The sequence below is a fragment of the Podarcis tiliguerta genome (genome assembly GCF_965153285.1).
Source record: "Podarcis tiliguerta genome assembly, chromosome: 4".
NCBI lineage: Eukaryota > Metazoa > Chordata > Lepidosauria > Squamata > Lacertidae > Podarcis > Podarcis tiliguerta.
Window position 1 is genome coordinate 18,617,639 of NC_139537.1, and position 14,168 is coordinate 18,631,806.

A 14,168-nucleotide genomic window follows, 5' to 3' on the forward strand; every position below is an offset into this window, starting at 1 on the left:
ATAAATAAATAAAATAAAAATTTGCCACGACACCCCTGCACTCATATTTAATTTAATTAAGCATAGAGCTGCATAAGTCAGCAACCTTGACGGCAGTCACCTTTGCGTTATTTGTACAAGATGTGCTGTTCTTATCGTGGAAAACAAGGTGTTTGGAAGACGATGATCTGCTTTTCTTTCTCATAGGCCTTGAGAATTAATCCCCATTTGCTGACCTTGCCTCCGCGGGGAGCTGAGATCATCCCAAATGCATTGACTTTTATATTCCACTCACTTGGCTACTGGATTGGTCTGCTTGGAAACTGTTATCTCCAGGGTTAGACTACTCGACACCCACACAGAAGGATTGAGGAAGGGGCACCCTTGGCTGTTTACTGCCAGCCAATTTTTGCTCTTTTCTGGAGCACTTAAGAGAGGAAATTCCTGCGATTGCATGGAAGTCTTTTTATAACTCCGGCTCAAATTATTTAATGCTGGAAACTCTGGCCGAATTGCTATTGTCCTCTGGTCTTCCACCTATATAAATTCCAGAAGGGCTGTGATTTTTAACTACTGGAGCCAAAATATAGACATATACTCAGAAGTAGATTTAGGTAGGTAGCCATGTTGGTCAAACCAAGTGTGAAGAAGTGTGCATGCACACAAAAGCTTATACAGTGGTACCTTGGGTTACATACGCTTCAGGTTACAGACTCCGCTAACCCAGAAATAGTACCTCGGGTTAAGGACTTTGCTTCAGGATGAGAACAGTAATCGTGCTCTGGCAGCGTGGCAGCAGCAGGAGGCCCCATTAGCTAAAGTGGTGCTTCAGGTTAAGAACGGTTTCAGGTTACGAGCAGACCTCCAGAACGAATTAAGTACTTAACCTGAGGTACCACTGTACCAAGAACAAACTTAGTTGGTCTCTAAGGTGCTACTGGACAATTTTTTTTTATTTTTTAACATATTTCTACTCAGAAGTAATTATGCTGAGAAGTAATTCTGTTGAGTTCAGTGAGACTTACTCCTAAGTAAGGCTAACCTGGAGGCGCACGCCAGTGTCTCTCGAGGTGCCAATAACCTCCACTGTCAGTGGCAGTCTGCTGATAGGTGTGGTTAACCTGTTGACGACTGTTAATGACTGCAATTTGTCTTACAGGAAAAAGCAAGAGGTGAGATGGCTAAAAATATTTTTTCCTGTAAGACCAATTGCAGTCGTTAACAGCAGTGGTGTAGCATGGGTTGTCAGCACCCGGGGCAAGGCAAGTAATTTGCGCCCCCCCCCCCCCGCTGCACTGTCCCTCCCCCAGATAGTCCCTCGCTCTCTCTCCGCTCCGCTCCGCACCGCACCGCACGCCTGGCACCCTCCCCTCCACAGTGGGCGGCGACCCGGTGGCTCGGATCAGATTCGCACAGCCAGCACTGCAGTGAGAGAGAGTGAGTGAGCCAGGTAGGGGCAGAGAGCTGCGAGTGCGAGCGCGCACCCCCAGATGTTGCGCCCAGTGCAGCCGGGCCCCCCCTGCACCCCCCACGCTACGCCACTGGTTAACAGTCATCAACAGGCTTAACACAGCTATCAGCCAATCACCCATTCCCACCACCCTTCTGAGTAATACCCCTTCCCACCCTCTCACTGTATATAAGGGTCTGGTGACTTCTGTTTCGGTGTATCTGCACTGCATGCACACGAAAGCTCAGACCAAGAACAAACTTAGTTGGTCTCTAAGGTGCTACTGAAAGGAATTTTTTTTATTTTGTTTTGCCTTCTGGAGTGTCATTCTTGTCCTATAGCAGAAGAAAATCAGGAACCCCCCCCCCCCCGCAAAAAAAGAAAAGAAAAAGAAAGACCCAGTACATTTGGATATAAAAAGGTACAGGATTTCAGCGGGAAACTATAGGACATGGGGCAAATGGAAACAAATCACCCCAAAACTCTTGCAGGCATAAAAAGCATCAAAAGCTTCCCAGATACCATCATGAGACAAATTGTCGTGAATGCACGATAAAAAGGACATTGTAGAATCATAGAATCATAGAGTTGGAAGAGACCACAAGGGCCATCGAGTCCAACCCCCTGCCAAGCAGGAAACACCATCAGAGCACTCCTGACATATGGTTGTCAAGCCTCTGCTTAAAGACCTCCAAAGAAGGAGACTCCACCACACTCCTTGGCAGCAAATTCCACTGTCGAACAGCTCTTACTGTCAGGAAGTTCTTCCTAATGTTTAGGTGGAATCTTCTTTCTTGTAGTTTGGATCCATTGCTTCGTGTCCGCTTCTCTGGAGCAGCAGAAAACAACCTTTCTCCCTCCTCTATGTGACATCCTTTTATATATTTGAACATGGCTATCATATCACCCCTTAACCTCCTCTTCTCCAGGCTAAACATGCCCAGCTCCCTTAGCCATTCCTCATAAGGCATCATTTCCAGGCCTTTGACCATTTTGGTTGCCCTCCTCTGGACACGTTCCAGTTTGTCAGTGTCCTTCTTGAACTGTGGTGCCCAGAACTGGACACAGTACTCCAGGTGAGGTCTGACCAGAGCAGAATATAGTAGTAGGGGGCCCTTTGACTATGTATTATTTTAATACATTATTTTAAAACATTAATGCATATTTTATTATTCCATTTGTGGAATGCTCTCCCAGGGGGGGGGGGAGGGTGTCGGCTGGCACCTTCATTGTGCATCTTTATGTGCCATGCAAAAACATTCCTCTTTAACCAGGCCTTTGGCCGATTGACATCTAATGCCCTTTTAAATTGTGTTACGGAAGGAGGGATTATCGGCTTGTTTTTGTGTTTATTATGCATTTTTTGGTGGGCGGTGTTTCTATTGTAATTTTATATTGTGAACTGCCCTGAGATCTATAAATATAGCGCAGTATACAAATGTAATTAATTAATTAATATAGTACTGTAAGCTGCCTATTGAAGGACATTTTAAACAAAATAGGCACATTTTTGCTCCAAAGATATTAACAACAACAACAACAACAACAACAACTATTATTATTATTATTATTATTATTATTATTATTATTATTATTATTATTTATACCCTGCCTGGGTTTCCACTCTGGGCGGCTTCCAACAAAATATTAAAATACAATAGTCCGTCAAACATTAAAAGCTTCCCTAAACAGTGTTTCTGATGAAGGATTTCGAAAGCTCCGAAGACTCGCAGTTTGCTTTACATTTGCATTTTCCCAATGAAAAGATACCGTGTTTGCTAGTTCTATTTTCTGCACCCTGAGAAAGTGGCATGTCAAACGTGTGTGTGCGCGCGCGCACATACACACACATCTGAGAACGGAAAAGACGCGGGAAGAGTTCCCTGCAAAACGCTCATAAAAGTTGCAGAAATAGGATCCGATCCAGATTGTTTATCTATAAGCAGCAGCCCATGTTTTATTGCTGGGAGGGGAAAGTTATAGTGACAGTGGCAGTCTATTTACAATACAGGGAATTTGTACCTGATTTTATTGCTAACTGAATTATGGCTATAAATTTTAAGGTCATGTTGTTCCATGCGTTTCCTCTGGGAATCACATGCTGGTCATTTGTAGCCAGCTCTTCATATAGCTTTCTAAAAAGACATGCTCATTTTTAGGAACCAACAGAGAACCTGCTTAAAACTCCGGTCTTTTGCGTTTTGAAACTTGCTCTGTTCAATCCATTCCACTGAATTTAAAACAAAGAGTAGATTCTACTCATGCAGCTGCCGGGAGTCTAGAGGCCTGCTAGGGCTCATCGCAGATACCTTCCCAGGTAAGAATGGACAGAGCTGTCAATCTCAGCTTCTTGCAGTTTCTCATTTTTCCAATCTTATGTTAAGTGCCCTGAATTTCTACATCAGTTTGCAGTTTAGTGGTCTGTTCCACCATGCCCTATTTTCCCAGTACAGTGGTACCTCGGGTTACAGACGCTTCAGGTTACAGACTCTGCTAACCCAGAAATAGTACCTCGGGTTAAGAACTTTGTTTCAGGATGAGAACAGAAAGAGTGTGGCAGCAGCAGGAGGCCCCATTAGCTAAAGTGGTACCTCAGGTTAAGAACAGTTTCAGGTTAAGAACAGACCTCCAGAACGAATTAAGTTCTTAACCTGAGGTACCACTGTATAGCTTCTGATTTAATCCTGGAATGTCCTGGGGGGGGGGGGGAGCCACCGGCCCAGATGTTTGGAGTGGTGCTGTGCTCTTCCCCGAGGCAGCTGACTCATGCGGCACCAAAAGATGCACATCTTGATTTTCATCAGGGGAATGTTGGAGGGCATGGTTCCACGTTGGGTGGACTGCAGGGGGAGGGGCAGCACTGACATAATTGAACATTCCTACCTGGAATGATCTCTGGCAGGCAAGCAAGCCCTGATTAGAAGTAATGACTCTCCAGCAATTTATGTAGGTTTATAAAAAGACACACCCAGAACCCGGCTTCTCACCTGCTCGCATTTACGTTTGTTGGTCAGTCTGAAGTTTCACCCCTCCCACAGCAGGAAAGACGCCAGACTCCCACCTTTCCCCTCCTGCCCTTCCGTTGCCCCCTGATTTTATCCAGATGCCTAGAATGGGGACTGAGAGGCTGACCTCCCCCCTCCTCCTCACTCGATCCAGATTCAGACCTCTGCTTATCTGCTGATTGCCTAGCAACGCTCTGGCTGCCTTCCAGCTCTTCCTCTTCTTGAGAGCTAATAGAGTCTTCCCTGGGGAGGAGGGGGGTGTCGAACTGCCGTTTCCTGATTCTGTCAGCCAGTTCTCATCCACAGAGCTGGTCCCTCGTTCACTTAGTTCAATCTCTGAGTCTAATTCATCGCCTGTGCTCTGGGGGGCCATGTTCCTGACACTACCTTTAAAAGAGATGTATATAGTGTATATAGTCCAGTGCTCAAGTCACAGGGCAGGTCAGACAGTTGGATTTAATGGCCTGTAAGTCTCCCTAAAATTGCATTATTCTGCCTGCCCAGCATTATTAACTGATTAATTGATTTGACTGATTGAATGGATTTATCAAATCTGCATTCTGCCCTCCTTCCAAAGTAGTCCAGGTCAGCAAACACATGCACATTAAAAAAAACCACCATTCTTTTTCAAATTAATAATGTTTATTCATTTTAGTATAGCTATGTAATAATAAAATGGAAAGGGGGAAATGCGTAGCAAAGTCGTATTAGGAAGAGAGGGGAAAGACCAGAAATAACACATTGCAATAGAAAATTAAATGAATGTAAATATGTTATATGGAGCTATATCATCTGCCACTTTGTTGTTCCAGAATTGTCTGAGCACAGACCACCTTCTGATAAATTTGTTTTCACAATATTTTTTAAAAAGATTCCTGTTTTATGTTTGCTTTATCTGCAAGACTGTTACCCTGGTTTGCTTCAGCTGTTCTGTAATTGTTGAGGGATTTATACATTTCGAAGAATAGGCAATACAGAAGGTTGCTGTCGTCATTAGAGTTTGCATTAGTCATAATACAAAAAAGCATGCTCAAACAGTTAAAATATTATACAAAGTGTTGCATACAAAGTGTTGCATTACTTCAGCCAGTTGACACCACTGTTCATTCATAGACATCAGCGCCCTGTTGGTCTCAGAGCAACGGTGTTTTGCTCCATTAATAACCAGCCCCTGTGGGTGAGGAAAATTGTGCAAAGCGCAAAATACAGGCAAGCCAGAAAGTGGTTTTAGACGCAATGCTTCTGAGGGTCAAGCCTCTCAGATTTAAATACGAGACTGTTGTGTGCCATTTCTGACATTAAAGCCTGTCTTAATGACATCGTTAATGTTATAGGGTTCATTTGTTTTCATAGTGGCGTCCCATTTATCTGGTTTATCAGGGACATAAAAAGCAGGAAAAGAGTGCCTAGTAAACAGGTTCCTCTGTATGTAGTGAGGATGCCATCTGCAATCAACAATTTCCCATTGCAGCAACAATCCGATAATGATTCATCATGCAGGAAAGAATGTCCTTGATATTGCCAATCTTGCTCTCTAGGCCAGAGGTGGGGGGGACCTTTTTCAGCCTGAGGGGCACATTCTATCATGGCCAACCTTCCAGTAGCCACATGCCAATGGTGGGTGTGATCAGAGGCACAATTGGTGCCATGGACTGGTTGGATGCAGAGGAATGGTGGGAGGACCAGCTGGGGAACTACCAAGGGAAGAAGGCTCAGAGCCCAGGGAGTGGTCAGAGGGAGAAGAGATAGAAGGCAGAGAAGAGGAGGTGTCGGAAGCTGAGGAGGTAATAGGGCCTGGTGTGCTGGGAGAGTCTGTGGTAGAGAGAAGTCCAGAATCGGAGGCAGAAGCAGAAGCAGGAAGGTGGAAGGAGCGAAGCCAAGAGGCAGAGATGAGTCAGGCTGGTGGAGACTCATGTGAGTCTCCCCCTCCTGCTGCGACAAGCTCTGCTCCTCATTTGTCTCCCAGAACCAGGAGAGCCATGAAAAGGGTGGAGGGGAGATGGGTGATGTGCAGATGCAGCCTCCAATTGCTGGGGGACGACGACCCTGGAGAAGCTGAGACATAGACAGCTGTGGGAAGGCAGGGACCTTCAGATTCAGCAACTCCTTCATGGGGGCAAGACGTACCAGGGATGCGTTGCTGCGCTCATTAGCTCCTGTGCAGCTTGTGTTTTTGCTAGGAAAGAGTTAACTCCAGCTTGCATGTTGTGATTTACTGCTGCTGGTTTCTGCCAGATGGTGAGAGGAACCGGTGTGGCTTTTCTCTTTGTACTTTAGGCTACATTCCAGCCATTCAAAAGTCAGAGGTTTCTACACACTCACACCCAAGTCTCCATCAGCCTTCAGCCAAGCAAGCAACGCACAATGTAACACTTCAAACACACATTCCAACAGGGCAGAAGCACTTAAGGTTGTGGAGCCGGATCAGCGTGACTTGAGGAAGGAGGTGTGGCCTGGGGAGGGCTCTGGGGGCCAGAGAGAAGGCTTGGGGGCCACATTTTAGTCCCGGGCCTGAGGATCTCCACTCCTGGTCAAAAAAGAGCTTCTGCAGAACGAGGAAAAGTTATAGAATCACACCAAATCATTCTAAGCTTATCCCTTTGCTCATCAGCCAAGAACTTTGATCTAGTAATACTTGACTCTCACTCCCTAATTCCCTAACAATCCCCAGCATGACATTGCATTGGCATGATAACCAGACTTTCAATGGCCTGCATGCTGGGCACTTGGCTTGATCAACTGGCAATACAAAGGCTGGATACATATAAACTATTATCCAAAGAGCAGGTTGGTGCATAGCCTGGACCTCTTTTTCCTGCAGCAATAAATGTGCACAAGATGACATTGGCATCACCCTGTTTGGCTGACTGATGGCTATGAACTTCTCTTGCACGAGACTTCCAACCCAGTCATTCGTCAGCTTGTGAGCATTATATAACAGAAAGAGTCTTACTAGTCTTCACAGAAGAAACACTTCGTTTCTGCAAAGCCCAAGAAAGCATTTCCAAGAAACCGAAGGCACATTGCTATCATTCTTCTTAAGGCTGAACAATACAGTCTCCTGGAACAAATAGCATCCTCCCCCCGCCAACCAGCAGAGGTTTTTCAAATCACTAGAGCAAGGCTACCCAAAAAGCAGTAGGGAAAATGAAGCCAAACTCAAGACAGTAGAGTAGACCAGCTGCTAACATACCCTGTCTGGAGATAGCTTCAGGAGGCAAAACAAGACATGAGGAAAACTTAGCATGCTCAGATGCTGTTAATCTTTAGCTGGGCATCACAGGGCATGTGTTTGTGTGAATCTCTCTGCAATACAAAGTATAGAATTTACACACAGGTCCCGCTTTACAGAAGTTCGCCATGCGAAAATTCACTTACCCAGACATGAGCCAATTCATCTAATTCACAACTTCTATGGATTGAAACAAAGCCGTCTTTTGAAAATCACACTCCACCAGATTTTGGAATACAGTTCTCCAGCCAAGCAGAAAAATGCATGTTATTGGGTAAGTGTGCCTAAGAATGAATATATGAAAATAACATGCAAAAGTGCATTATACCAATTGGAAATTGCTTTGCCAAAATGTGTGCGAAATTGTGTATTGAATTATGTATATTATGAGAAAACTGCGCTAACATGCTGATAAATTTTTATGAGGACTTTTTTTAAAAAAGGCAAAGTGAGATGGAAATGTGGAGACCTGCATTTAAGACTGGGGAACTGAGAAACCTAGAGAAACTGAAACGGACAGATTTGCCCATCCATTCCTGGTGATTAATTTCCCTTCCCCCCTTTTCTCTTTAGCAACACATAAGTGGCCACTCAAGCCCCTGACCTCTCATTTCCTATGCATTGGCAAGGCATTGCTCTGTTGCCCTGCCAATGAAGTATTTCGAAGAGGTCAAAACCGAAAGAGGGCAAAAGCTATAACAGTCCAACAGATTTCTGCAGGGTGATTCACGCAGGCAAGGAGTGTGGAAAGTGGAAGAGAGTGGAAAGGAAGAGCAGGGTGGGAAATCTTAATGTTCACCACTAGACACCACCTCTCTTGCAGACGAGGGTGCCGTCCAGAGACCTTGTTTCACGAGGGCAGAAGAGTGTTGGACTTCTGTTTCTTAAAAAGCAGGGTCTTCCCTTCCCCACATGACCAACTGCTTTTGAAATGGCGGGGAACTTCAAGACCAGTTTGTGATGCTGTGAGAGAGAGGAGGAGGAGGAGGAAGCTAGACAGAGTGTAAGAAAAATGTGACTTCCTGCTCGGAAAATCATTTGGGAGCACAGGGAATAATCATTCCCTAGCCAGAATTAAGATTGCCAGAAGAAATATCAACAACCTCAGATATGCAGATGACACAACCTTGATGGCAGAAAGTGAGGAGGAATTAAAGAAACTTTTAATGAGGGTGAAAGAGGAGAGTGCAAAATTTGGTCTGAAGCTCAACATCAAAAAAACGAAGATCATGGCCACTGGGCCCATCACCTCCTGGCAAATAGAAGGGGAAGAAATGGAGGCAGTGAGAGATTTTACTTTCTTGGGCTCCATGATCACTGCAGATGGTGACAGCAGTCATGAAATTAAAAGATGCCTGCTCCTTGGGAAAAAAGCAATGACAAACCTAGACAGCATCTTAAAAAGTAGAGACATCATCTTGCCAACAAAGGTCCGTATAATTAAAGCTATGGTTTTCCCAGTGGTGATGTATGGAAGTGAAAGCTGGACCATAAAAAAGGCTGATCGCCGAAGAATTGATGCTTTTGAATTCTGGTGCTGGAAGAGACTCTTGAGAGTCCCATGGACTGCAAGAAGATCAAACATATCCATTCTTAAGGAAATCAACCCTGAGTGCTCACTGGAAGGACAGATCATGAAGCTGAAGCTCCAGTACTTTGGCCACCTCATGAGAAGAGAAGACTCCCTGGAAAAGACCCTGATGTTGGGAAAGATGGAGGGGACAAGGAGAAGGGGACGACAGAGGACGAGATGGTTGGATAGTGTTCTCGAAGCTACCAGCATGAGTTTGACCAAAGTGTGGGAGGCAGTGGAAGACAGGAGTGCCTGGTGTGCTCTGGTCCATGGGGTCACGACTAAACAACAACAACAACACCCCACCCAAATGGAAGGAGTCAATAAACAGTGGGAAAGAGTAAGGGTGAATGGGAGCCAAGGAGTTTCATAAAGGGTGTGCGCAATCAATACCAATCCTTTCCACAAGGAAAACAGGACTGCAGGACAGGAAGAGTTGGTTCAATTGCTGCAACGTGTGACAAGATAACATCAGATGACTTTGCCATGTGAGAGCCAGGACATGTGTGTGTGTGTATCTGAAGAGGAGGAGGGTGGAATAGCTTTAACATAAAGTGGGGGGAGGAGGGGACACCAACCCTATCCCAGAAAGCCCAACAAGTGCAGACGTTTTTTGCAGAGTGTGCCCATTTTCCTACCTGTAGCCAAATTCCAATGATTTTGGGGAAGTAAAAAGTCCCGTGTTGTGTCCAGAACTAGGGCACTTAAGTCTGCTTCCCTGGGTTAGCATTTAATTTTAAGAACCTCCGGGACAAATCTTCATCCCGATACTTTACACTGACTGGGAATAAAAAGGATATTTTATGTCGTGGACATTTGTTTCCTTTTTTTACAGACAGAAAACTGTAGTTGGAGCCAAACTACATGTGACCTTAGCCACGAAGTTCTTTCCTTGAGTGCGAGAGATTTTTCTGCCACCCTGTCTCCACAAATTGTCAATGTGGGGCCCCCTATTCCAGATTCGGACCCTAGTGTTTCGGGGGTGTATCTTTACAGCTGTATCAGGTCCCGTTGAGCTTGCCATCTGAATTTTCAAAAATAAAAGTATGCCATTAATTTCAGGCTCCAAACTTGAATTCAGTCTCCCACATTTCCACATCTGTATGTGAGCTGTTTATTTATTCCTCTATTTATTAAAACGCCTCCTGGAAATTCATTTGCATTTTGGTGTGAATTTCTCCTAACGCAGACGTAGTGCTCGAGTTCTGAATCCTCTTTAGAATCTCTAACGGCTAATAAAAAGCGAACTGATAAAACTGCAGAAATGTAAACACTCTCCTTTGGCTTAGTAGCTGATGACGACTTGGAAGACAGCTTGATGCAAGCCAAGTATTTCATCACCCTGGTTACAAGCCACTGTTGAGACAAGGAGAGGGGAGAAGCAGCGATAAGTGCTGAAAGTCTCGTTCGTAAATCTGGACCCTTGGCAAAGAAGGTAATCCCAGATGTTTTCCTTTAAGATAAGATTCCCTTCACTTAACTTGGAGCGGGGGCGGGGAGCGGATATATTGCGATGCAAATTCTTGCGATTGAATTGGATCACGCAAATCTGACATCTGAAATGACAATATTTGTACACCAGACAGCGGACATTTCTAGCTATCAGTCTGCTTTGTCAGTGATCTTAAGATCTCCGTATTTTTCCATGTTCATCTCCGGTGTGCAAGTCACAATTAGTCAAGGCATTCAACGCAATTTATAGAGATAATGTAGTCCTTTCCCACTACAAATGTTACTTACTATAAAAGATGCACAGGACCTGGAGCTGTGTCCTGATCCCATTGGTCACCAACCCCACCCCCTAGATCTCACCATTTCTCCCTTGACAAAAAACACCTCACCCCTTGCAACTCACTCCAACCCTCTCCCACTGCATTTCACAAACTCCTGCTCTTACATCTTGCAAGAAACCTTGCCCTTAGGTTTCTGCTCTGCCCCCTGCTTATACTGCCAACCTCACACCAACAACACCACTTTGGCCTCAGCAGTGAGGAGGAGAGAAGCAGCAGGTGGAGGAAATGCCACAGCCTATTGTGGCTATTCGTTTACAGCTCACCTGGGCTGCCTGGCCATGTGCCTGCCTGCCTACATCTCTGACTTCCTCTCCCTCTTCCTTTCTGCATGCCAAGCAGATGAGCTATCTTTTTTTGCTACTGGGTTGCCACATTTCTGCTTTAGTGCTATTGCTCCAAACCAGAGGTTTGTGGAATTCCTTGTAGGAGCATGTCCTGGTCAATAGGATCCTATGAGTGTACAGCTTGAGAGAAGGTCTGTAGTTCAGTGATAGAGTATCTGCTTTGCATGCAGAAGGTCCCAGGGTCCAGCATCTCCAGGCAGGGCTGGGAATGCCCCTTGTCTTGAACTCCAAAGAGCTTCTGCCAGTCAGTGTAGATCAGGCATGTCCAAAGTCCATTTTGGGGGCCTCAACAACTTTGGTCGGCCCTCACGCATGTTCACTTCATCAAATCCGGCCCTCTTTGGAAAAAAATTGAGCTAGATGGACCAAGGATCATCTACCAAAGTTCAAGATGATGTAGTCAAGAAAAGAATTAATTTCACACCACGGTGACTACCACAGTGGTATCTCTTTATCTCATACTGAACACAAGGAGAACTATGGTACTTCGACTTCATCGAAGTCCCAGGGAAGTAGTGTGATTGATATTCCTCCTGGATTGATTCTGCTAGAACAGTGGTAGCCACTGTGGTCTCCTTCAGATACAGCTCCTATCATCCCTGACCTTTGGTTATGTTGGCTGGGTCTGTTGGGAGTTGTAGTCCAAAACCATTTCTCCAGCTTAGTTAATGAATACTTGTGTTGAATTCTATTTGATTTTCTTCCACTTCATAAATATTTACAGTGTTTCCCAGATGTTGGCTTTCCACATAGATTACAACGATCTGGTGTGCGTCTGGCACATTGATTCACGATGCTGGGTGCTGCAAATCAGAGAGTGACTGTGGCAATATCCATGTTGATTATTGCTCAACTAAACGTTCTGGCACTGTGGAAAGTCCCCCATCCATGTACTAGCCAGGCCTGATCCTGCTTAGTTTCCAAGATCAGATGAGATCAGGCGTGTTCAGGGTAGTAATGCCATACACTGGCACAGTGGTAGGTAATGTTCTTTGGAAGCCCTTTGTAGTTACTGCACAAGTGGTTTCTTTGCAAATCAATCTCACTAGGCCCAATGGAAAATTACTTGTCCACTGTGGCGATCACACAGGGCCCCCGGACGTTTCGCGGTCTATTGACCCTGTGCCACCACTGCGGTTGCTTTCTTCGCTGCCACCACCCCACTTCTCATGGGGACACACGGAGTCCAGACAGTTGTTAACATAAACAAATAATCAAGTTTATTTTTAAGTGCAGGAATAAGCGTATGGTTTTGGTTTATTTTTCTCTTGTCAGTTTCTTAAATCTTAGTTCCTACAACTTCAAACTGAATTATTCCCAACTATCTATCTAACTCCCTAACAATTCCTCTCACTCTCTCACAATACAACTCAACCAACCCACTGCGTATTCCACCCTCTTCCTTCTCCAACACCCAAACCTCAACTCCCAACTCCCAAATCTCAACTGACTTTTCAAAACCTCCCACTCTATCTTTTACTCCCCCCTTGCATTCTCACTGGCCAATCACATCACACCAATTTTAACCCTTTCCTTGACCCATCCTAGGAGGCAAACGCCACATCCACCAACCAAAGTTCATCACATCACCTTTGAAGAAGACATTCCCAGTCCAGAACAGTGAAACTAGCAACATTTCCTTTGTATTCACTCAGCCTGTGGGAAAAGTTTGCAGCTGGCAGCTCCCAGCTGATTGCAAGCAGTGTGAACTAATTCTCCATCTCTCATGAGATGCTATCTTGGCTGATATAGCACCTTGTCAGAGTGGAATGGCCAGCTGGATGAAAGCAGTTGTGAATGTAAGACTGAATGGAGGAGGGATCCTGGCCACCTTTGTGGAGGCAGTTATTAGACCTAAAGAAACTCCTTGGACCACATTTGGCTGCAATGACAGCTAACTAGTTACTGATCTCCATTTTCTGGCCAAGGTGCTCAAGTGGGAGGTGGTGGCCTGATGCCAAACATTCCAGGTTGACGCAGAAGATCTGGATTCATTTCAATCCAGCTTCTGACCTGGTTTTGACTAGAGCTCTATGTAAATATAGCACTTCGAACTTCTCTTACTGGAAGATTTCCTCTTGACATGAAGAGATGCTAGCCAAACTGAGAACTGAGTTTGGTGGCCATAGCATGTTGATTGATGGTTGTCATTTAAATTTTTATTATTTCCCATGAAAGAGAAAAAAGGCAAAGAAGAAAAAAGCAAACGAAGAATAAACAAAATTTAAAAAATATATATAAACATAAGATTACACCTGTGTGTCTTCCCTCCACCTCAATTCGACATTCTTTATATGATAAAACCTTGTTATCACTGCGTCCTATACATGATGATTCATCCCAACCTAAGATTAATTTCCCCAGTTATACTTTACATACTTAGCTGACTGTTGTTGCTGTTGGAGAAGTAATGGAATGGAAAGGAATATCCTGGGAAAGGTTATGACTGGCTGGCTGGAAATCTGAACACGAAATCACTCCATATAGCAATATTCTTTTGCAGGGCTTTTGCATTCTGTTCCATACGTACAGCTGTTTTATGATTAAACTGTTGCAAGTGGTTTTTGGGGAGGGAACATACTTTTAGAATAAATATCTCTATAAATAAAGGCTTGACATTTAATCCACATTTATGTATATTGTTTGCATTTTTACTTTTTTTATTTATGGAAGCCAAAGAGAAAGAGGACAGAAAATCTATTCGGTTTGATTCATTAATCCAAAAAGGTGTGTTGCTTTTCATTTTCATAATTCAACAGGAATTTTAGTCCAATATCTTTATACATCATAAA

The 14,168-nt window shown here is 44.5% G+C and overlaps 1 long non-coding RNA gene across 1 annotated transcript; it reads left to right on the top strand.

The window, feature by feature from the left end:
* The first annotated feature begins 5,580 nt into the window (after nucleotides 1-5,580).
* On the top strand, nucleotides 5,581-13,417 carry LOC310675914. The gene is made up of 3 exons (XR_014510312.1): nucleotides 5,581-7,940; nucleotides 10,532-10,674; nucleotides 12,925-13,417. It is a non-coding gene; the product is annotated as an uncharacterized lncRNA (long non-coding RNA).
* The last annotated feature ends 751 nt before the right edge of the window (nucleotides 13,418-14,168 follow it).